At 38.8% G+C, this 26,698-nt stretch overlaps 1 protein-coding gene across 2 annotated transcripts in view; it reads right to left on the bottom strand.

The window, feature by feature from the left end:
* The window catches only part of LOC124163293 (short-chain dehydrogenase/reductase family 16C member 6-like), a 142,679-nt gene that overhangs the window by 92,267 nt on the left and 23,714 nt on the right, over window positions 1–26,698 (bottom strand). The window lies entirely within an intron of this gene.

Genomic DNA, 26,698 nt, shown 5'->3' with positions numbered 1-26,698 from the left:
GGGTTTCCCCGGTCCAGGGCATGGTTGTTTGTGTACGTTTACTTGTTACATTTGTTGAACACCCCGGTGTAAAATGGCCAATAAGAGCTGTATCCGGTGGTTTGAGAATGAAATGAAATATGCCACCAAAGGTGAGGATGATGGGAAGCGAATGCTCGCCAAGATGGATTTTATTGATGGTTATATTCCCTTTCTGCTGGGCAGAACGAGAGTCGGCGATCTGGGACTTCAGCACACTCTCCTCTCTTAGTTTCTCAAGTATTCTATCTACTGTCGCCGCAAAAAAAGGCAGAAGGCTGAACTTTAAGCAGGTATACGAAATTCTGCCGAAGCTCCATAGGGTTGTGTCGCATATCATTTTACTCATTGTTTATTTGGTTAAAACAATGAACCATTAAATACTGTTCAAAGGTAAACGTTTAGCTTCTATGGTCGAAGGAGTGAAGAGGAACGCGCGAAAAACTATTAGAACGGCGGAACGGTCGTCTTCTTCACCTCGTTACAGGCAAAATATTTGATTGGTGCATTTCATTGTATTTTTTATAGAGAGAACAAAATCTTCTCATTAAAAAGAGCTTTTTCAAATTAAATTCAGCCGTTCCTTGATTTTTAAAATGGCTGAAAGGTAGATTTCAATTTCCGAAGTATAGAAGAATACATGAATATTGAAGTTGCGTATGCTATATGCAAAGAATATTTCTAAACTTTTCATGTAAGGAAATGTTTATATTGTTCTTCTTACTTAAAATAAACAAAAAAGACGAAAAACGCCCCGCGGCAATACACTCCACCAAAACGACGATTCTCGTCGAACACGTGTAACCACCCAACTTGTGCGAATGCATGCACAGAAAATAGATCCTGTTCTAATTTGGTTCATGCATTCGTACATGTTCCGTTCCGGTCCACAAAAATCGTTCACGCAAACAGACATTAACTCGTACGGGTTAATGAACCGTGTAAACCCCCCACCCCCTCTTCCCCCCTGCCAAACACCCTAGAGGTGGCTCGCAGGGTATTATGTACATGTAGATGTAAACAGGCCTTAAGATAAATTTAAAACTTCTCCACAAAATTATACACACGTCATGATTCGAACCAGGGTCTCCCGATTGTGGATCAACACCCAGTTCGGTTAACCAAGTCTGAGATATTGCCTTGGAAGCAGATGACTATGTGGAGTAACTGATATTAACAGGAAATCGGGATACCTGGGTTCGAATCCCGGCTGAGCGAAATGATTTTTTTAAATGGTGAATTTCAACCTTGTTGTAAATAACTTTTCACCCGTGAGCGTGACCGATTACAAAGTTCCTTTTTTATGCAATGCTCCTCCACAAAACCCTTGCGAATAGACTATTGACTGCCCTCAAACTGTTCTCAATTGATTTGTAGGATACGACATCAAGACACCCGCACGCATTCCCTTATCATGTCCATTCCCAGCATCCCTCTCACCAAGCACTCAGCTATATTTCGCATCTCATCCCTCATTAATGCATATCCCATATTGTCGATACATTCATAACACAACTCCATATAAACCCCAGCTAAATAATTAAAAACTCCCCCTAACCATGCTGGGTTTGATGAGTCGACGAATTTTACATTGTTATAGTCATTCTGTCCTATTTCATGTTTTTTTAAAATAAGTTTTACTGTAAATTGGCGAAATACGAAAATATTTTTCTTATGAATAAAGAAATCTATATCTATTCAGCCAACGTATCGAGTGTCTGTTGGAAGTCTTTCTAGGACACGAATATCAGGCCTATATTTACGCGACCATATGTAACATATTTCCATTTTTAAGGAAGTGGAAAGAGTTTGAAATTAATTTTTTTCTTCCCACAAGCTAATGGAAAAAGCGCACGACGAACTCCGGCCAGTCGGACCAGTTCCAACGTTGAGAAACGCCGAGAATGAGGAAAAGAAATGAAATTAAACAAACTAGCCGACCACGCGCGGATTGAATCGCGCCGCAGGTGCTGGGTATCGGGTATGCGGCGGTCGGGCACTGATCTTACACTGATCTGAGAGTTCACCGTTTTACGCGACGCAATGTTGACTGCGCCTTCGTACACACGTCAGATTGTGCAAGTACGTACCCCGTGTAAAACGGCGTTTTTACTTTCTCATCCGAAACTCTTCCCACAGTACGTTTGACGAATAATACTCCTCAGCACTCCATGCAGTCCTGTTACGGTATAACATACCACGGTAGATGAGATCATATAAATAAAATAAGAGAGATAGGCTGTAGAACAGAGAGATTCAGAATGTGTTTTTTCCACGATCAATAAGGGACTATAATGTCAGCGTTAGAACTCACAAATAGATTAGATAACTTGTATTGTTGCCTACTACCTTAAGTACAACTTAATGCATGTTTTTGAATTTTCTTATTATTTCTAATAGCATGTTTTGTGTGTTCTGCATTGAAAAATAGACTAAACCTTAGCAGTGTCTTTTCTAACGAAGTTAGCCATATCTTACGAACGGCAACATACTACGGAAGATCAGATCATATTTATAAAATAAGAGAGATAGACTGTAGAAGAGATGGATTCAGTATGTCTTTTTTTCCACGATAAATAAGAAATTATGACGGCAGCGTAAGAACTCACAAATAGATCGGAGGACTTTTATTGTGGCCTACTAACTTATGTAAAACTTAATGCATGTTTCTGAATTTTCTTATTATTTCTAAAGCATGTTTTGTGTGTTCTAGCTTTATTGGTAGATAACCTTAGAGAATAGTTGGCCTTTGCATGAATATGGTTTCATAATTTGTTATTAAGCGTTACGTTTTTTGGACCGCGTGGTATGCATGTGGGAATCCAACGATTTGATCTCTGGATTTATAGAAAAATCTTCCAAAATCGTTGGCGCATCAAATTACGGTTTCGCTAGTAGTGGGCCCTGGTCGCTTTCATAGCGTCCCGCCCTTCCATTCCTGTCCTAAGTAAGGACTCCTTACCCTGGAGGCGTCGCGACGCGTCGTTGGGCTCCTATCGCGGCGGCGCCTCCAGCCTTTTTCCTTCCCATTCCACTCCCCTTCCCGGTTGAATTTCTGGGTCCCGGCCCGGTGCGTTGTATCCCTCAGAGGACCCCCCTTGGGTCCTGATTCTCTGTGCATGCGGGATTACTATTGTATGCTGGTGATTGATCAACCCCAGCCAACAACCCAAGAGATGGCTCGCAGGGTATTACGTAGATGCAGATGGCTACAGTGGCGCAGCGAGGGGGGGGGGGGGTTTGGGGTATAAACCCCCCCCCCCCAGAGCTCAGAGAAATTTTTAAGTTTAATCCATTTCACTTAATTGGATTGATATTGCTAATAGAATAGGGTAAGGATTAATAAAATATCCCTCAGAAAGCCGTAGAACTAACCATTTTGAACCATTTATCTTAAAATTCCGCAATTTTTCAATCTCGCACCTAATGCTTATCCTGGAGGGTATCCATACCCCCACACACCCTGGTATTAGTTGCACCTAGACCCCCCCAGCCTTAATTCCTAGCTACGCCCCTGGATGGCTGCACCTATTTGGTCGTGATCTTGGTCTTGGACGTGCTAGTGCGCGTTTACCCTGAGGGCAAAAGAGACGTAAACAGAAAGAGGAAGAGACCGCGGAGGATGCTGGGTAGGAGCAAGATCGGTTAAAAAAAACACGCGACCGGGAGTCACTTGGTCCGCACGCTGGGTGGGTCAGTGAGTGAAAGTTATGCTTTTCGGGATGGAGCCTCCTTTCGCCGCTCGCGGATCGCTTCTGGAAGGTTTCCCCACGTGGTCAGCCGGTTCGCTTTCGGAGTTAATCCGGAAGAGAACGACGTGTGCGTTGCGTCACTGGGGGTAGGTTAGTAAAGGCATGGTGGACCAATATGGCGTCCGAGAAATAAATACTGCGCTCGAGTAGGCTGCGCGGTAACCAAAAGCTAAATTCAACAATGAAATAATATTATAAATTTAAAAACAAAGAAGAAGAAAACCCCAAATAAAACGCCAACTAAAATGAAGAAAATAGATTTCTCTCCGCATACCTGAGTCTCGATATGAATTGTTACTCAAATGGTGACATACTTTATCAGGGGCGCAGCTAGGAATTAAGGCTAGGGGGGGTTTTAGGCGCAACTAATACTGTGGTGTCTGGGGGTATGGCATAACCGCCAGGGTAATCGGGAGGTGCGGGGGTCCACCCCAGAAAAAAATTAGGATAAATAATGAGTTTTACGGCTTTCTGAGGGATATTTTACAAATCCTTTCCCTATTGTACAGCTAATATTAATGCAATTAAGTAAAATGGATTTTACTTAAAAATATCTCTGAGCTCTGGGGGGGATTTTATCCCCCAAAACCCCCCCTCGCTGCGCCACTGTACTTTATGACAATCATTACGACCAAAACGAAAAGCGTTGGGCGCATGTAAGGTTACATTTAGTGTTTGCAATAAGTATGAACTTGGATTATTATCATTAACAGTTGGGTTTTTCATAGTTATGTAAAGTAATAGTATCTGCTGCTAATTGATAATATTCTTTATTATTAAGGTTATTTAAAATTCAGTTCACATTGAATAAGAATGCAATGATCAGTACTTGACATCTGAAATTATTAGAAATTAGCACCTAATCGTTAAGTGTGTTAAAATTGAGTTACAAAATTCCACCGTAACAATGAGACAGACGCGAAAGTAAGTTAAGAAAAACGTTGTAACAATGTTCAATAGGAAAAAGTTGGAAAGTATGAGATATTTTTAGATACCCATTATATTATCATATAATTATTTATTTATATTATTTATTCATTTTTATTTTATTATAAAATAAATATTATTATATAATCTTATACGAAGTTGGAAATTCGTCGTTCTGGGACGACGTGAGTCCTCTATTGTGAGGCCTAGAGCCGTTTTTGGACTGCATTAAATATATAAATAAACCAATTTTCAGACCGTTTGGGGCACTTTTAATTGAGGATAAATCGTGCAATTGCATTATTTCGTGAATTATTATCTCAACTACGTAGGGTTTCACAAGCTTGTTGCGTCATTGGGTTAAACAAAAATTTAAGAACTGGCAGAGTGACCAGAAAAAGCCGCAGGTCTTTGCCGGGGAGTTTTCCTGGAGGGGCTCTTAAAAGAGAGAAAGCGAGTACCATTTATAGGATTGCAATACTCTGTATGCATGCACAATGGCATATGTGCATGCCATTTATCCAATTACTCTGTACTTTTTATCAGTGGCGGATACAGAAATAACTCGGGGGGGAGGGGGGGGGGGGGGAGAAAGATATCTTGAGTTACCTTTACCTTTATCCTGATAAAAAATAATCAAGTCACATGCAGAGTTTATGAAAATTTATTTTAATTAAATTTATTACTCACACATAAAAGACAATGCCATCTTATGATATAAAAAAGTTATAATTGTGATTCTGCAATGTTTGGCAATGCGGGTGGGCTCGCAAGGGGGGGGGGGCGCCCCCTACGTCCCCCATCTGTATCCGCCACTGCTTATTATACTACCAATTGGCGATTGAGTGCAAAAGTTAATGAAATTAGAGTACAAGGTACCCAATCAGCAAGCTACCTCTAGGGTTTTTGGTTAGGTAGAGGGTTTTTTGTTGCCAAAATGCACTACATTGCAGCGCATGCATCTTACAATACTTAGTTTCTCCAACATTAGCATGTGCATTACCTCTCACTCTCATGAACAAATACTACAACTACAGGGCTACACAATCAAGTACTTCCGCAATCACGGCTACGAAATAGCTTATTGGGTATCGATGTATCATACCCTCGACATATTGATAGGCAAACATAGGTACGAAATTAATTGAGCTACGACATAGTTTAAATTCCTGGTGAAAATCATAGAATGTAATATACGGTCGTGGGAATAATGAATTCTCAAACCATTCCAATTTTGAATCTTTTCCCCTAATTTTACGATCATCGTTCAGTGTACCGTAGGTAGGCAGACCTTTCAATAATGCCTATGAAATAGACTCTCAAAATGTCTTCGATGTACATACTCTTCAATTGCGTGCCAACCTAGTGACAGAGATGAATATTGTAGCAGATTTTTTTTTTAGTATTCTAAACGGCAAAGGTATTTTTACGATGAAAAATTTTAAATGTCGCTCTAGATGGACATTTTAAAATTCACAAATTTTCCGGAATGAAATTTGGTTAAAAGTAAACTCCTGATATTTCATTTGTAATGAGATTCCACTAAATTGCCGTAAAAGTGACCACAAGTTCCGAAAAATTTGAAGTACCGAACAGCGCAAAGAACGTCGCCATTACAATATATGCCGACTCGATATGAAAAACATATAATCTAATTGCTGGACAAATATGCCGCAAAGGAGACCATCTACAGGACGAGAAAATACGTAATTACTGATTCGGATTCCGATGCCAACATATTAGTTCCTCATGGAAGATATACATTTTCCCCCTAGTGCCTTTCATCGAGTGAATTATCAGCGAACAAAGTTATTGTACCATGCAAGTTGGAAATCTTTTAGCCTAAAATCAAGACTGGTATTGAGGGTTTCTTCATACTGATGTACCTTTTAGAATGTGTGTTCTGTAATCATGTGGCAATAACGCATGGAGAAACCTGACGAACAACCTTATGGTTACCAAGATAGAAGGATAACATCAGCGAAAATTCATGCCATTCGCAATGAAAAAACTCGTTGTTTCATTAATCATTACTCGCTGTAACACTTTCCATTTCAGAACGTTGGCATACAATTTTTGGTCTCAAGTTCCAAACTTCCATCACTTGGATGCAAAAAGAGAAATCTCATCGGCCGAAATGAAAGCTGCTTGCATGTTCGAAAGGAGGAACCATGTTTGAGGAACTACAAGAGAGAGATACACCTTCGTGATCACCGAAAATAATGAAAGGGTATTTATTGCGCGCGAGGCTCTTTTCAACAAAAACCAATCCACGAAACCGGTCAAGATGCGGGTACAACGACCTTACGTCAGAAGAAAACTCAAAACAGCACGCGGTTACGTAACGCTGAAAAAAGAAGTGAAGGCGCTTATTCCGCGCCGGTAGCGAACGATAAGACACACGCTCTCGGTATGAAACCGGAAATCACGGAGGAGAGGGATCCTGAGATATGATGGCGAGAGACAAGGACGTCTACTGCACTCACGGAATTCCTTCTCAGAAAAATGCAGCTCCTTGCTACCACAGGGAGGTTAATTCGTAATATATGTAATAATTTTCTTTATTCATCTTCATTATGTCAATAAGCCACGTACCGTAACTAGGGAAAAATAAAAACATTACAACTATCGTATTTATGAATATAATTATTACTTTATCATCGTAATAATTATCCAATCAAGAACAGGAATTTAATGGCTTTTCCGGATGTGTAATCTATTTATAAATTAATAGCAGGCCACCCGGCGTTGCTCGGGAAGAATTGGACTCAGAGAAGTGGAACGTGGATATCATTATCATATAGGATTTTTATAATGTCCATTTGAGCGTATAAAGAAGTGAGACTACTCGGTAGGATGTCCAATAGCAGAAGTTGAAGGACGTGTAACAAACGTTAATGGAAAAACTATGCAGAGAATTCGTCGGACGCAACCGAAAGTAACACTACGGGTTCGTGAGTATTAGATGCAATTATGTACTAATTATGGCCGCAATCCGTGCAGCCGTATGGAAACGCATAGCGGACAGACATGCAGACATCCTATTTATTTATTTATAGATGCATGCAATCAATATCTGCGCTCATCTCCCAAGGAATTAATTATATCGTATCAACAAGCCACGAGCCGTACCCGGGAAAAATAAAAATAGTATAATTACCGTATTTATTAATTTAATTACTACTTTATCATCGTAAACATTATCCCATCAAGTATCGGAAAGTTGGCAGTTTTTCTGAATATATTATATTTTTAGGAATTACTATCGAAAAAATACTAAAAAAAAGTTTTGAAGAGGTGCTACAGCCAAGATGCGAAAAAGGTAACAATCTTTCTGGTGGTGTAGTGGGCTGAGCATCATGCATAAATCTCTGTGATGAATGTTTCGATGCTGACACACAATGCGGGCATTTTTCGGATCATTAAAACTTCACAGCACCTAGCATGAGGCCCAGATGATTTTTAATGAATGTCAAATACTTACGCGCTTATTTATTTGTTGAAATTCAACTCCTACCTTGCATAACCATTTGGGCAGTTGACTGAAGAGTAAATTTTGAATACCTTTTTCCGATTAGCCCAGCCCCTCTTCAAAGCCCCTAACCATTAGCTCTAAGCGCGATGAATCACAGCCTATGCCCCCCAACCCCATTTCAGGGGAATAAAAGGTTCCACAGAGCCGAGTGAGGGCAGAGAATGATGACTGGCAGAAGTTATTCAAAGGTATAACGAGGTCATGACAGAAATGAAAAGAAATTACGTGAACATAGCCGTTTTTAAAACCATCATTTTAAGTCACTCACTACTCCCAGAGTTTAATAAATTATTGTAAATCTTCATTTCGGATAATTGACAATAAGGGTAAATTTTCCACACTTTCATAGTTTGACGGCAGCACAATGAAGCTGGCAACACTTTTCCTACGCTATAGACGAGTCGCATTAAATTGCCAACGATTAATCCTTATTGTGTGTTTAATGCAACGTAATTGAATCTCAGAAGACTGTGAGTGCACCTGGATTAATATATTCATGCCATAATGGAGGCAGATGAGCTTATAATCACATCCTGCTATTCCATTTGACCTTCTTCGAGGTTTGAACTATGCATTAGACTCATCTTATAAGGCTTATCTTTTAAGGCGGATGTTCTGTTCAAGTACTGCTTCCATCCTCGACCACTACGGCCCTACAGATTAATGTGCATACATGGAAAGCTGCTAGATTTCCGGCAGGAGTATGAACGCTTATTACACAGAGGCACCTTTGTATAAGACGCCAGAGAGAGGGGCCGATAAAAATATTATGTATAATGGAGTTTTTCACCTTTGCTAAGATTTAATGAAGAATCTTTGCTAAGAATATGATGAAGCAAGAACTACCCTTCTTTTAATAGTCTCAATATTTAATTAAAATATTCATGCATGAATAACCAGTGGATTGCAGACGCCTGTATCAAAACTCAACAGCGCAAGTAATTATTCATTTGAATTATTGTGGTTTTATCGATATCGCACTCCCAATAAATAAATATGAATTAATAAAATGGAGTAAGCTAGAGGTGAAAACTGTTTAATAAATGATTTCACTTAAAATGGGTAAAAAAGAGTTTAAAAAAATGCGAATCGGTTCCAGAGATCAATCAACAAGGAAGTATATCATTCATTGAGGAAATTTTTATTCTTACGCTATCCTAGGACGGGTTCCTCATTTTTGATTGCTATGTACCTGTAAAAGTCACCAACATTAGTACTACTGATATGATTCTTTAAAGAATACAGTATCATGTTTCTACATAAGTCCTTCACAAAAAACATCTAAAAATTCAATATTTTATGGAATAAACGATAAAAATGTTCGCTTTAAAAGTTAAATTAATGCAATTTCCCGATAATTTCTGAAGTTAAAAAGAATGTCGGCGGGCCTTTAAAATGTGTATCGATTATGCAATATTCCTTGACTAGAAAACGAAAAAATAAAACTAAACGCCGAATACTAAACGAAACTCTTTAGGACGAATGTCTGGCCAATATTATCTGTGACGCATCATTTGCCACGCCAAGATGTTTGACCGGCGCAGATATGTGAACGCGGGCCGTCCGGTTGAGAGTCGAACACGTATCCACCGGTCCAACTGTAATGATTGCTACGCTAAATGAATTTCTAAGTAAATTGCTGTGAGGCGCGTTTATTATCACTTCAATATACAGATTGCCTGGGCAACTGAGATGGCCCTGTTTTTATATTGGCGGCGAACTCTCTGGAACAACGCGCCTAATAAAAACAAGCCATCTCGGCTGCAGTCTGTACTCACTGAAGTAATAATAAATGATCCTCACAGCAATTTCGTGAGAAATTCATGTAGCGTGGCAATCGCTACATATATAATTCTGAACTCCAAGAAGGCAAAACAATCACTAAAATATCCTACTAACGCCCTGAAAAGATTGCGAAAGTTTGGGCTAAACTGGAGAGCTCTAGAAAGGGATGAAGCATAATACAATGATTTCCACAAATAAAAATAGATGAAATACTGAAGAAGATTAAACATTTCAACAAGGATAATTTTATATAAAAATAGCAATTACGACACTTAATAACCTTTGTAGCACGCATTGGCACAGAAGATATTATTTTTTGCTTAACACTAATAGACCATCTTCACACGCAGTACAACTTAGTACAGCAAGTTGGAAAAACATGGGCAAAGAATCGGACATAAGGCTAACAGGGCATAATTGCCCAAAACCGATGAATACGCAACTTTTTCCATATATGCAAGGTACTTACGTCAGCCGCAGTAAAAGGTGCAGCAATGCATTGAATGTCAATTTTAATGCTGCTGAGTGGGAAGGGCAATAAAAAGACTTTTTGACGAGACGGAAACGGAAATCATCTTCGCAAGACTCAACTCCACCGACTGACAGTTGTGAAGTCTGAGGCACACAAAGGTCTGGTGGGAACTGTCCCGTAGCGTAGATAAAGCATTGCTTATAAAATCTTAAAACCTAAAAACACGCTCTTAGCCCATGGAAGAGGTTTCTGGAATACAGTTTGCCGATCCTTATGCTGTTTCGTTAGATATTTGTAATCGGCAAAAAAAAAACCAAACAGCAATCGGCAAAAACCTGGTTTGCATATCTGACATTGACTTTTGACCCCCAGAAAGCTGCCACACGTCACAAACACCAAACTACTATTTAAGGGTACTCAAATCAGTGTAGAACGTTCCATGGACGATGAAACCTTCCCGATTGAGGAATTATTTTAGCATCGAAACTTTCCAGCGTCAACGCAGTTTACAATACAGTAAATAAAACAGAGTATTCAAGGGTTGACGTCATAAGATTCTGTTTTCTCATGAAAAAAAAGGGAAAGTGTTACCCTGTTACTACAGTGAATCCACAAGTAAAATATTTTAGTAATATAAAAAGTATATCTTTCTTGAAAAATTAAAACCAGGATTGATTTAAATTGACAGTCGTTTTATTTCGATACCTTTTGTACCACTTGAAGGAGAAAATGAAGTCAACTCATATAGCTGACGATGAGATATCATAGAGCCCCGATCGTTCAAATCTCCGGCTTGTGGTTCTGCGATGTCTTATGTTTGCCCAGTGTTAGAAGCAGGAATGGCAAGTGAAACGAAACGAAAATGTTTCGTTTCGACCCGGAGGGAAACGAAAATACGAGGCCTAGGTTTAGTTACGTTCCCGCACGAAACTATAAATCACCAATGAGTTTAGTTTCGACCCGGGACGAAACTATACTCCCGGGAATGAAACTAAATTAATCCAAACTCCGCTGCTGATAGTTAAGTTTCGATCCCAGAAGTTGAGTGGACGGGGATACGTGGGAATAGTACCGACCCATTACGTCTGACATTCATGTAGAGAGGTTAAAACATTGAGTTTGAAAATCGAATGGCCAGTTTGCGTTCACCGTTCTCCTGTTAGTGGTATATATGATGGCCCCAAGCATCTAATGTCGGTAGGCCGAACCTCTACTTCATTCACTCATACTTCGTATTCGGTGTGTGGGTCGAAACTAAACCGTTCGAAGGTGAAGCACGTGGTCCCTTCGGTGCGAAACATTATCTGCGTTTCGTTTCGTCCAAGAGTTTTAGTTTAGTTTCGACCCGAAGTAGTTTGGACTCCGATTTCGTTTCGACAATGAGTTTAGCTCCCCGGGTTTTAATCCATTTAGTTTCGTTTCTACATTTCGCTCCCGGGAACGAAACTATTGAAAATTTACGGGTTTTGACTTTCGTTTAGCTTCTATTGCTATCCCTGGTTAGAGGGGTTACTTGAAGGACGATTTATTTTAAATATGATCGGATATTAATAAAAATAAGGAATTGTTCATTCTGCAATCGAGGGGATAAAAAGGAGACTTGGGTCTCACTCACTAAGAGATTTATGCACAGGGTGTATACACAACTAATCAGCTCCACCTTTAAAGTTTCTTCGAAAGATTAAATAAAACATTTTTCGATATTGTAACCACAAACATCTATCAGAGGACGATGAATACCTTAAAATTATTTCTGTTGCAATAACCTACATTTATGAACTTACTAGATTTATATTCTTACTACATACCTTGCCTATATCGATTCCTCTCATATATCATAACTTGAATAATTGCCAAAAAAATTTACCGCGCCGATTTTCGCCAATCCAAAATTCTCTCCAGAAGCTTAAACTATTATTCGCTCTTCCTAACAGAACCAAAAAGCAATTTTGTGTCACACCACTGTTGAGCATCTTTTGTCACCTGAGGTTACGTCCAATCAGTAAGCTTAAAAGTTGCTTTGATATAGCTTAAATATTGCAGTTAGAACTTAAGGTGCATTCAGTTAGAAAACCTCCTTTGGATACACAAACGTCACATTGTCTTTTATTATCTTAGTTCTATTAGGTCAATTAAAATTCTTATTTCAACCCAATTTTGTTTCCATTACTGATAATAATAATTACAACTAATAACAATACTTAATACTAATAATAATAATTTCAATGGTCATATTCCCGTAAATGGAAGTTCAAAATCATATCGCGAAATTATACCGCGAAAATTTAAATGAATAATAAAGCAGTAACGTTCAGTTTCAGAGAGCTTCGAAAACAGTTTTTAAATTACGGTCGCTTGACCAACAGTACTTCGTCTTTCCTCATTTTAGACAATAAAACTTTAAATACTCGTAGAAATTCACGCAGCGGTAGAAGGTGTTGGGTGAAGGGTTGGGTACTCCCTAAAGGTGTTGAGGTCCATTGGAATTATACCCTTTCCTGTTTAGTTAAAGCACACAAATTTCAGACTCAACTCGGTCAACCATGATTCACTAAGAATCCCTGCCATCATTAAAACCCGAAAGGTTCAATGATACGGCTGGTCCTGGCGATACTTTCCAATCAGGAAGTTCTTTATATCCTAAACATTAGTATTTGAAGACCAAGGTTTCATGGCCAAGAAAGCAAAGGATAGGCTAACTCAGATCCCTTCGCAGGATTGGACTTCCGCCGAAAACTTAAAAGAGGAGACCAAATTTATCCAAGGTCACCCTGACATTGAGCGTTGGGAGCTGTTCTGACCATAATTCGAGCCGAAATTTCCTATGTAGAGCGGAAGGAAGGTCGAGTTCACCACTGTCGAGTCCCAGCTTCCCGAGACATCCGAGACAAGGTCAGCGTGTTCTTCACGACAGCTATTTGCATGATCCCATCCAAGGAAAACGACTCCAGACAGGAATGCTGTCCACGGGAGGAACCGGAGGAAGTGAATCTTTGTAAATTCCGTGGTCTAAGCATTACAGACCAATCATGAGCAATCATGAATCCAGAATGGATTTCGGTACGATATCCACGCCGTGGATTTTCAGATAATCGCCGAACTACGCCGTAAAAGTTAGTTCAATGTCATTCATGATCATTATACTGCGGCTTGTCCCTGCCTGACCAAATAATATCTTAGAATCAATTCCTTCAGGCAATTTTTCCAGACAAATACACCAATAAAATATAATAATGAAATAATGGCTCAAGTCTGATCTTAGCGTTTTCATGAAGATAGCAGCTAGCGAGGCCTTCAAAAGACGTGTCCACTTTTTACAGCAGTTGTACCATCGATATGATTTTTAAACGCAAATTGAAAATGAGGAGCAAATTTTGACGTTTTAAATGAACTCCACTCAACGAACGTTCAAAACTCACCACCTTTACCTCGACCTTTCTTGTTTTGGAGCCCAACATATTACGGTATATTTTAATAATTATAATTAGGTGATTCTTTAAGGTATGCCTTCAGTTTGATAGCATGACGGATAAGAGTCTCCCAATACATACATTATCTATTCAGCGCAGGGCATGGTAATAATTGTATCATAATGAATACCTGATTTTTTCTTGGATGAGAGATTTCTGAGCGATTCTTGCCGGGAAAAGAAGAATATATTTTATAACGTGTAGATAAATAGATAAGAAAAAAACTGAGTATAAAAACGGAGGAGAGAGCAGCTGGTCGCTAATCAAAAGGTAATTCCCAACTCTCCATTTGACTTATAGAACGTAAATTTTACGTTGACTTATTAAGTCAACTTAAAAGTTACGTTTCAAATGATGTGTGACGGGAACTTTGGTTACAAATATATAACAACTCTTAAAACTTTACCGCGCTAACAAATCATAAACACATTATGTCTTTATTCGGGAAATATGTAGAAGGATGTCAGGATCAAAAGAACGTATTCTCGGATTACAAATTGTGTTGCTCCATCCAAAATTACCAACTACCCCACAACCCTAATCGTAAACATGCATATAATAAAAAAACAAGTTTCATTAAAATATTTACTAACGACAAATAATAAATTAAGAATTTCTTTCGTGCGAAAGCTGATGGTAATTATGCTTAAGACGGAAGAAAACTGGTTACTCGACGTTCCCGCGCTAAGAACCAATAACATTCTTTTCTAAATTGTGTCAGCTTCCACTCGTTAGACCAGCTTGTGCAAATAGCATCAGGCTCGCTAAGATCGCTGCAAAAAAACTTGTGGGGCACACTTATGCCCCAACAGCATTACATCAGTTGCACCATTCAACGAGAACAGGAGATGGGCATTACTCAACTATTAAACCGAGGCGCAAATGTAAGATATCTCAGAGAGTGATATTTAAAAAACTGCTCGTTCGCTCTAGCAACTCCTCACCGCAAGATACGATAATCTTGGGCAAATAGCTACATATCCCCGCGTTCAAGTGCATGTGCACGATGCCGATGGCACAAATCCACTCTTATCGCCTCGGACGCGAGCGCAGACAAGCAAAATTAGATTGATCGGAAAGTCTAGAAAGATCTTTGTCAAACCACCGCGGTCCTGACGTATTGTGCGCAATGCATAGAAGATTGAATTTTTTTGAACTTGAACTCCCACATGCACACCACACGGTCCAAAAAACGTCACGCATACAAAAAATGTATACTACCACATGCTGTTGGAATTAATAATAAAATTCAGAAACACGCATTAAGTTTTACATAACTTAATAGGCCACTCTTAAAGTCACCCAATCTATTTGTGAGTTCTAACGCTGTCGTCATTTTCATTTATTGATCGTGGAAAAAAAGACATTCTGAATCTATCTGTTCTACAGTCTATCTCTCTGATTTTATTAATATGACCTGATCTTCCGTAGTGCGCTGGCCTTCGTAAGATGTGGCTCACTTCGTTAAAAAAGACACTGCTCTTGAATTTATCAAAAAGATTTAGTCTATTTTTCAATTTACGGTCTGACAGAGATTCCCAACCGAGTATATCTAGGAAGTCAGTTACACTAACAAGACTATCGTAACGACTTTTCACGTACCCGGGATCTCTTCTTTGCACGCGTTCTCTGTTATTAAGCCTCTTTCATGAGGGTCCCAAACACTGGCAGCGTATTCTAAAACTCGTAAGGGTACCGTACTGTAAGGGTAACCCCACGTTTAGAGAACACGACCTCATGGATGCGAGCAATTCCATTGTTGCGCAGGTAGTGGAGTAAGTAGGGAAACCAAGAAGGTTGTAAATATTTGGAGGGGGCACCAATGGTTTCTAGCGTGAAGCAAAGTGTGGCCGGAATGGGGGTGCATGGGTAGGATAAGCCACGCCCACTTTGACCAAAAGATTGACAATTCCATAGTGGTCAATGCTTACTATTTGGAGAAATTGTCGGTCATAACTCGTTAATACATTAAAATAACCTATGGAACCCACAATGTAAACCTTTTTTTCTTACTTCATTTGTAGGCTTCGTAAATTTATGACTCAAATATCTTTTCCCAGGGAAAAATTTTTATCAATCACCACGGTTACGTTCTACAACCAGCTCAGCTGAAAACAAAATTTTACGAGAGTGAACAAGTCATTTACCTGCACTTATACTGGTATTAAATCTTATTATAGCCAACGGAAATCTAAATAATTAAAAAAAGTATGTTTTCAAGGATATCCCCACAAATGAAACGGCTAACAGACACAGAGTTCATACATTATTAGAAGTATCGCGAATGATGGGAAAAATCTGTTGACAATCACCGGATAAATGCTAACAATTATGGTGGCATTTTTCACTTGACGTAGCGCATTTTCAGAACAAAACTTAGCCACCTCAAAATATCAGTCGGAGACCAAGTCCAAAAATCGTCAAACTAAGATGGCGGAACTTTGACCACGCCAAAAACTCGGAAACAGCGCCTCCAGATATTCACAACCTCCTTGAGGAATTCAAAGTAGGAGACGGAGAAGGCGAATGAGACATTTTCTTCCGCAAGCGATCAAATCCCACCGATCTGAAAGACACCACCACTGTTCAGGATTTCCATTCATAGATACCCACCGCGAATGCTAACGATAGTGACTTGGACGGAAAAAGACACGTGGTCGGCGTGCCTTCACGAGCTCCGCGACGGATGGACGCCTATGAACCGAGCTCGTCCAATTGAAATTCTTTCCGAGGTTCGTGGACAACTGTACGATTTGTATACTCCCCCCTATGTTTTGGAGGAAAAAAGAAGATATATTTCATAAGAAAAGAGGCCTGGGAACTATTCCAGACACGTAAGCGCTTCCTCGATACCATTCAGTAACGGATGCAGAAAAAAACTGAAGGGGGGGCCCAAAAAGATATTTTGAGCTAAAACCTACGCATTTATCGTAATGAAAAATAATCAAATTACAAGTAAAGTTTAAGACTGTTTTACCTAAACTGATTATATATATATACAATAAAATACTATCTTATGATATAAAAAAGTTACATTTGTTGTTCTGCAATGTGGGCAGCCCCGCAAGGGGGGGGGGGGGGGCGCGCCCATATGTATCCGCCATTGATACCTGTAGCCGATAACTACAAGGCTACTTGGCAATATTTCTCCTTCACTTCAATGAATATAATTCCAATAACTCCCGTGTAACAAACGGAAAAACTAAAATATATATGAGAGCTCCCTATTGAAGAAACAAAACATAAAAAAATATAGCCTTAAAAATGTATTAAACTAGTGTTACATCATTTTCACCATTCCGCTAAGGTAGAATTATCTTTAGCAATTATCAAGAACAATCTTAAAACAAAAATTCTGATAAAACTTTCTATCGGCATTCCGTTTCGCGGGCATAATTTAGTCAATCCCATTCATATAATTTCCTCCTTCAGCTGCGGATATAATGTAAAGCGGAATTTTCCCTATTTTCTCCACGCTACATTCCCTCTTTCCATTTAGAAACCATTCGATTGCATTGGAAATAATCATAAAACACCTCTAAATATATAAAAACCAAAGCTCTACCCCCTAGGCTATCGCGTTCCCTATCACAACTTCATTACACAAAAATCGTAATTTCTTTGTTTACAGTTCAGCGGGTTCATGTCGTACTTGATTCACGAATCGATCACTTTGTTGTATTGGAATCGAAGGCCTCAGTAACGTGCGTTCGATAAGGTCCGTAGGTGACTGATCCCTTCCAATTCTCCCATAGAATTTCCACGCCGAGTGCTGAAGCCCGAAAGGTGAATTGCATTTTCTGGCCATTCGTCAAGCGTGACGGGAGACCGTTAGTTTGGTTAAGCCAATGTTCGCAGGATGTCGTAACTGGAGCTCATATTCCAATTCCATCCATCAAGTTCGTTGTCTTACGCCTGATATGAGCAGAATCACGCGGGGAAGGATAGAGAAATGAAGACAAGGACGGCCGCAATTCGATTTCGATGATTTATTAACCTCTTTCGCGGAAAATCACGAAGAGCGTCAATTTTCGACATACGTCAGTAATGAGATGTACGTCAATTTATGGACATTCTATGCTTTCTCGTGTTATTTTCCGTAAAACGAATGACGATATGTAAAAATGATTTGTACAACTGCTTAAAATAGATTATTTAATCATTAATTTTGCGGAAACTCAAAGAGAGGCATATTTTATATATCAACCACTAATGAGTGGCGCTAATAATTTGGTAATTTTGGGAAAATTTAGAACATTTCTAGGACAGACTTGTTAAGGAGATCAGACTTAATCAAAATAATTTTGATCAAAAACAGGCTATAAACTTAGCAATGCGTGGAATCCCATTTTAAAAAATAATTAAAAAAATGAGAGCACTCCTCCTTTTTATCCAAATTACCTAGATTTTATCCACCTGTCAGGAGTAACCTCATTATTATGATTGTTTATGCTTATATCCAAAAGTTTTAATTATTCAGTAAAAATTATTCTTTTACCCTGATTACAATGTTGGTGATATACCACGAGCTAACCGGTGGAAACCCCGAGAAAACCTCACGCAAATAATTACTCAGTCGAGAGTGACTTCATATTTTGTGAATTAAATACTCACTGAAGTCACAGATGAGAGTCTTAGTTACTTTCAATAACACATACTCACTGATCAATTGTATGAGGTGCAAACAAATTTAACTTTCAGACGTAATAATGATTGCCACTACTCAACTTTGCCATGTATCACTGGAAATTATGCTTAGAAATCGAGTCGCATTTTGTGAGATTAGTATTGCTCGATCGATTCATCATCTTTGTAAATTTTTCTAACTATACGTGATGCAATAGGATTACAATTATCAGAAACAATTAATCTTTTAGGTTAATCAAACGAGAGATTTTTGTGAGTGTCAGCAATACGACTGCGCAATTTCAACCATTTTGAGATTAACTGTTTCGGACAATTATAATCGTGCATTTTCGTCCTACCTTAGTTATTTCATGTCCTCCAAATACAGAGTATTAAATAAAATGCCTATAAAGCTGGATACCCAAGAATAACCGCTTTCGCGGTAATGGTGGTAGGATTTAATTTATGAAATATTAAATGCCAACATTTGAATTGAATTACTTGTTTCACCATATTTGCATGCGATATTCGTGCTGAGTAAATTTAACGTCTCAAGTCCAACGTGTTAAGGTCACCGTGTATTTACCTAGCCCGACTTAGAATGTAAATTGGTGTAACAACAAGCGCGTACGGAGAAGAGTTGGCATAAGAAACGTGCCACCATCAGCAGGAAAGAGTAGCTGACATGGGAAGAAGCATCAACTGAGGACTTTCTCTGCAGGTACGAGGAGTGCAAACCATCGCGGAGCAACGCGTGTGCCGTGTTTTTCGTGACTCAAAAATCACCGTGACGGATCGAAATCATCCCATAATCGGCGGTTAGTTAACGAAAATAAATCCGGAGACTGTAATGTTCACTCAATATCCTGTTTTTAGTTCGCTTTTACAGGTACTTAAATCTTCAACATAATAACGCTCTAGAACTATCAACTCTCGTGGTATTATTAAAATAAGACGTTGCAATATTTCCACTGAGTTTTATTATTTTACAACGCGTTTTGTCGCTACAAACAACATTATCAAGTGTGACAAGTCTTAAAGAGGCCCTCCTTATGATTATAAGACTTGTCACACTCGATAATGTTGTTTGTAACGACGAAACGCGTTGTGTAATGATAAAACTCAGTGGAAATATTGCTTTGTCTTATTTTAATAATATTAAGAACATCCACCATATCGTGCCCAACATCATAGAAGAAACTCTCGTGGTGTTTATTCTTTTGTATTCTCTACATTTAACATAAAGATTTTCCCGGTGTCTTTTATTGTTATCAATTATTATATCAATATCAATTATCAAGCTAAAAAAGATTCATGTGTTCCAACGACTCTCAAATTAGCTACTTGGTTTTTGGGTGTGTGATGTATAGTTTTTGTGTGTCACTTGTTTTTGGAGATTTAATTGTTGGGGACCAAGGTGGCGTTGGTGTGGTTCTCAAATATCCGGTGTGTGCTGAACGGACATATGAAGTGGAAGAGGTTGTACCGTTGTATTGTGTTTAATAGATCGGTGTAGAGTATCGCTTGTGTTTTTAATCCTCCAACGTTCGGTGCAACAAACACGATAGGGTGAAACTTAAACATTCTCTAACCTTCAGTTTTGGCTGCCTCAGAAGTTAATACATAGGTAGGCCCCACATAATTAACTCCAGCAACTAACTGTAACGATAAGTAGCTGGGAAGCCATATTTATTCATAGTACGACACTCATAAATACTCAATACAGGAATATGCGAGGGAAGCTTGTAATCAAAGATCGCGTATGACGCGAGTGTGAAGAGTTTTTATGGTGGAATGAGACCCGAGAAATAAAATAATATAATTTTTAAATATCACTGGTACAAAACCAAGTTTAGGGCTTCAGGTGTCCCAAGAGGCTAGTGCTTATTGGAGGGTTCACCTTCAGAAATACAGTCGGAGTGCTGAGCATATTGTAGCATAAGAAAATATATCTTCTAGATGAACTTTTGATACATAAGTAATATACATACAATAAAGATACACCAAAGAAAAAACAAAGGAATTCAAATCAAATTAATAAAATTACAAAAGAAATATGGTTTTAAGATATACTCTATGAGATGTATCCTATCATATTTTTGTTGAAAAATAGACTTTCATATGATTCGATAAGGTAATTAACTTCCTAATGTTTGGATGAGACTTAAACATTCTCCGAACTTCAGTTTTGACTGCCTCAGAAGTTGCTGCTCTCTAAACTTATATAAAACTTGTCTCAATAAAGTTATCCTGTTTGAAGAATATAAATAGAAATCCTGCATACCTATGACGCATAAATTAACTTCCTGATGTTTGGATGAGACTTAAACATTCTCCGACCTTCAGTTTTGACTGCCTCAGAAGTTGCTGCATAAATAAACATAGATTGTGCCGTATTTACTCAATCCATTACCTTTCTCGAGAGTTCCGCCAACCGTATCTCAGCGCACGAGTCAAACAGCAACGGCGATTCACGGTATTCGTGTTCAATGAAACAGTAAAAGACACCGGGAGAATCGTGGTGTTAAATGTAGAGAAAACAAAAGAACAACCCACACGCGAGGCGAGTGTCAACACGAAAAAATCTCGCGGGAGGGTGTAAAAATCTCCGTTCCGCGATCAGTGAAAGACGCGTAGAGCGAAGCATACACTTGATTACTCATAGCTTCAATTGAATTCGTAAATTAAAGATGGTACAGACACTACTGTGTCATAATGGCGAAATAGAAAGGTAAAAACTATTAATACTTGAAAATAATTTTTAAAAAGAAAAAATGACATCAAATATAACACACAGGACTTCTTACAACATAATTCATTATATTTAGATCCATATGGTTTCCAATTATCTTGGTGGCACCAAAATATGCACTGAATTTCGTTAACTTCCTGCGGTGCTCGTTAAAAATTCAGAATTTTTCTCAGTATGCAATCGTCGATCGTTACATTATGTCTAAATCGAACATCACACTTTCCATTTTCTACAAAATTCAATTGCCATCAGCCTCTCCTATCCAGCGTTATTGAACACTTAATTTTTTAAACCCACTATTCACCACAGCCAATTAAAACCGCAATTGAATAAAGCTATATGCAAAATGTAAACAACTGAAGCCGGACCTCTTCGGAAAAACATGAAGCCAACCGAAGACCAGGAAAGAGTCGAAAAAACATCGAAATACGTCCATAATTCAATATGAATTTATCATCAAGGTATTGAACTATTAATTATTATGTTTACTCTTCATAATTGAAATAAGAATTTCACTTACATCCATCACCCTACGATAAAAAAATGACGTAGTATGGACCGCCTGGTGAAGTCCCTTGATACCAATAGTAAAAAAATACTCAATTAGCAGTTTGAAAGGAAAGAAGACCCGCGGAAACTATTTGGCGTTTTTCACTTTATCTACTATACTGTTAAATTATTTATATTCATCATCCGGAAAACAGCACTATTAGGCCCATAAATCTAGGGGCTACAAAATTTATCGATGGGCTATCACGAACATCCATACCCTGGATAGGGGCACCATATCCAGTTGGGACTCGAACCCGCGATCTTCGGTTTGGTAGGCGAGGATTGTAACCTGATGCCACCGAGGCCGGCGAATCCATTTTGAATGACAATTTAGATATTAATCAATTTGGTCCGTTAATGATGTGAGCCTTGAAGCCCGCCATCGTCCGCTTGGTAAAAAAAATCGTAGCATAACCCACGAGCTGGATTACCGGCAGTGAAATTGAGGGTAACTAGCTCCTCCTACCCTCTTTCGCGGCTTTTCGAGGCACCTCATGGAGGGAAGAACGGGTTGAAGCGCGTAACAGTTACGAAACTCACGAACACGAAGATGTTTTCCTCCCCCGAGAAAGTCTTGAGCAGAAACCGACGATCATCAAAGTTAGAGACATGCGAAAGTAGGGGCGGATCCAGGATTTATTTCTGGCTGGGGGGGCACAAGAGTCTGACAGGTCTTAAGAATCATATTTGAGATTAAAAACAGAAGACAACAATTACCGAAGAAAATATTATCTTTATTTTTTATAAAAGTTATAAATATTAAATTGAACGATTGAGGCTCTGTAATACACGAAATTAAACAAATTTCATGATAACTGTACTAAATATCATATCTATTTTTTACGCATTTGGTGGGGGGGCGTGCAACCGTGCCCCTCCCCCCCTGAATACCTCTATGAACGAAAGCAATTTCATTTCCTAATCCAGCGCATTCACGTGCTTCTATTTGTGCCTTTGTAGACAAGCAAAATAATGTTTCCCGCCCATTATTTGCGCCAATGAAGGCAGAGAAAAATAATAACCTTCGTAAATGAATACCCAGCTCAGGCAAAGTCGAATTCAAAAGTACTGCAACGCATTGAGCGGCGCAACTTTTGCTGCAGGTCGGGAATCGATTTTCGTTATTTACCAGCAACCAGTCCTTAGGAACCAGTTTTCTTGTGTCATTTAATCCTTTAAAGACCGAACTAGCTTATCAACTTATTTTTATAATTTTTTTTGCACATTCAATTTATTTTATAACTAATTACGAGATATTATGAAAGAAAACCCGAACTAAAGCTTTTAAATGCGTTTTCAAGAATGTTCCCGAATGGGAACACCCAAAAAAAATTTTTATTGCGTGAAAAATAAATATAAACTTTACTACAAAGCTAAATTTAACAACGTAATACGTACATATCTATTGAATAAATGAGCATTTGTCACTGGAGAGCGAGGGTATGGGAAAATATGGAATAAATCGCATACCCCTTAAAGAGATGATGAAAGTAACCCATTTTTGAAAGGTATATTGAAAGACCAGTGTATGTACACAAGTCATGCCATTCACTTTATAAATACTTCTATATTTTATTTAAATAACAAAAGCTATGAAAGTAATCACGGATACTAAATATAATTTTCATGAATTTTTAATAAATCTGTTCTCAAATGAGAACATTGGACTGTGAACGGTTAACTAAATGTGAATTTCAACACACAACATAGCATCAAGTGCTGTGGTATTGTAGTCTATCTTTTATATATTTTACGTTACTTATCTCTCGTCAAAAGGCTACAGCGTTTATTGCTATAGTTCGACGGATCGACCAATTTACGAGAGAAAGTAAATTGAAGATCCAGAGGTGTATTTATTTCCTAGCATTAGCTGCACAATTCATATAGTACGAAGCATTTCATACACCCCGTATCAAATTCCCTATTTTGATGTAGTAATAAAAATATTGCGGGAGATGATAATGCTGTTCAAATTTCCCTCCGGCTAAAAATACAGAAAATACCGAAACCCCATTACCGAACTGAGGCGAAAGTGAAACCGTTCAATTCGTTGTAATACTTATGAATTCGACGGTACATAAAACATTACGCTGTTTCCTGGGCAGAGAGCTCGAGCACACTTGGCCACTCCGAACGCTGCGGCCGGCTGTCGCTCCAAGCGATTTCAACGGCTAAATCCCCAGCGAGCCATTTCGAGGGTGCTTGGCAAAGGGTGAACTTTCACCAACATGCACCACGCTATGCGCTAAATAGCTTGCGAAAATATTACGCAAACGTATACTCGAATACACTCGACTCGTAGTCGATCCCACCAAGACAAAAGCAATCAATTCAACTAGAGCGTCATAAGACCTAGGAAAAATAATAATCGCTAGGGACCTATACGGAATTGGATAAGGGTAAGAAGGTAAAAATTCAATTAAAAAAAGCAAATAAAAACAAAAAAAAACATTTAAATTTTCCAATATCAAGGGAAGAATTTTAAATTTTCATTATTTTGCACATAAACTATGAAAAATAAATTCATACACTAAATTACGTATGGGTAAGAATTTCATCTTTCAATCGCAAAAAGCACATTAAAAAAATTAAATTCTCCTAGAGCGAGGGAAGAAATTTAAAAACTATTATTATAATTTTGCACTTTTTTTAGCACCACAATTTCGTTCGTTATGATATCATCATTTTTACATGAGAATTTATAGGACGAATCAATGTGGACAGTAGTTGTAACAGAAAAGCAGGACAGAAATCGTTGCATGAATCACATATTTTACACGCACATTTAGAGTTTAAAGAAGAGAGCAAAATTTAGCTGCCAAGATAAGTTACGACTTAATGACGTCAAAATACACTAAATCTTCTAAATACTATAAGAACAGCAAAATGATATCAGAACTACCTCATCAATCTGAAAGCTATGCTTATAATTCGATATTTGGTTAAAAAATATGCTTTTTTATCGTTGATAAACGAGACAAACTGAAACCGACACCAACTCATGAGAAGGATCCATCGACTCCTAACACCAAACATGATTCAATTTAATTTATTAATTTAAGTAAAACGGGACAACTGTGAATCTGGACGGGCAACGCATAACACAAGCGAGAGCGAGAAATTCAACGTAAGAAAAAAATCATGTACCACAGCTTGGACTAGAAACAGGATCCCTGGATTCGGCACATTTGCAACCAACTAGAGGAATCTTACACCATGTTCGAGCCTCGGTTAAGACGAGTAATCAAACATTTAATTTTCATTTTATTTTCACCAATTCAATATTAATAGGCCTAGCCAAGCAGATAAAAATTATTATGTCTACGGTATATTTATTCAATGCAGCTAAAATTCTAAGTTCCCTGTTATCATTCCAAATTGCCCAACTGGTATGTATCCCTTGTGATCAAAGTTGACTCATATACTGTATACATATATTTGCAGTATAATGTTTTCAATTGCGAGGAACAGCATTGAAAAGTTATTAATTTTATAGATCACATCATGATGTTTATGAAGAAAGATTTCGTGCTATCCCGGCGGTTTGACTTAGTGAAGAGTTCTCGGGATCGCCACCGGGTCAGGAACTCTACTCTCTGCCGACGTTTGATGTCCTTTCGACATCGAAGCCCTCAGACTCACAGCCCTGAGGAAGATGACCGAGTCGGACACCGAAACGTCGGCAGTTATGGAGTTCCTGACCCGGTGGCGATTCCGAGAACTCTTCACTAAATCATGTTTATGACTTTTGGTTAATACCCCTAATTATACCTTATTTCCCCGTGACACTCGAATCAATTTTTCCGTCAGCGACACGATTGGCGACTTTAGAAAACCCATTTAAATTCGCGATTAGTGACCGCACATTTAGAGGGCGACTTGAGGATCCTCTTTTGTAATATTCGTGTTCGGATCTATCTGTCCGACAGCGACGCGAGTGGCAAATTTTGTAAGCCCATCTAAATGCGCGGTGGGTGACAAGACATTTATAGGTAGCCAGGACAATCCTCTATTGTAATATTCGTGGTTGTTTCACTCCCCCAACAGGGTCGAGAATGACCGCCAAAAGTCGCGTGAGTAGGGCGAACTTTCGCCCATTTGGAAGACTTCCAATCGAGGGAGGACAATTCGCGGGACCATTCATCCCGCACACACCAACGGCGCACTGGCTTCGCGCCGACCTTCAAACGACGACCCACAATACACCTCTCGCCACTGACCCCTTAAACTCCCTTTCCCCGCAAAAGTAGACCTCATTCAGGCCTTGTCTCTTTTTTCATGCGCGCATCCTCATTAGCGGAAACCGTAACTCACGAATTGCGGATCGTGGTTGATAAACTTCGGGAACACTCGTCCGCCCGCAGGGGTTGAGGGTATCCATACTCCGTCCAATGAATTAATTCATCTGAGCATTTTAACTGCAACCAATTGAAAGCGCTGGGCCATGAAAATAACCCATTCGGATTGAAAGTTTTTAGGCACCATATGCATATTATTCTGATGGATTCCTATTTCCAGGTATAGCGGCTCATGTCATTCTTTGAGAAGTTTCCATAAGCAGTTTGCGTCATTTACTGGCCTTAGAACCATAGCGCAACTGGCTATAAGGAATCCACCCGTCCTTAAGAGGTGTGAACCAGGTGAAAATACCTTTTTTATGGCTGGTGATAACTAATACTCGGAAAGATTTACTTTTTGTAGATATTTCATCAATATTAAATCGTGTGGAAATGCCAACTCTTTCACAAATCAACAAATTCACCTGGTTCACACCTTTGCTATGGTTGCTGAATTTCCTATCGCCACTCT

The sequence above is a fragment of the Ischnura elegans genome, chromosome 8, assembly GCF_921293095.1.
Source record: "Ischnura elegans chromosome 8, ioIscEleg1.1, whole genome shotgun sequence".
Taxonomy (NCBI): Eukaryota; Metazoa; Arthropoda; class Insecta; order Odonata; family Coenagrionidae; genus Ischnura; species Ischnura elegans.
This window is presented reverse-complemented; position numbering and strand designations above follow the sequence as displayed.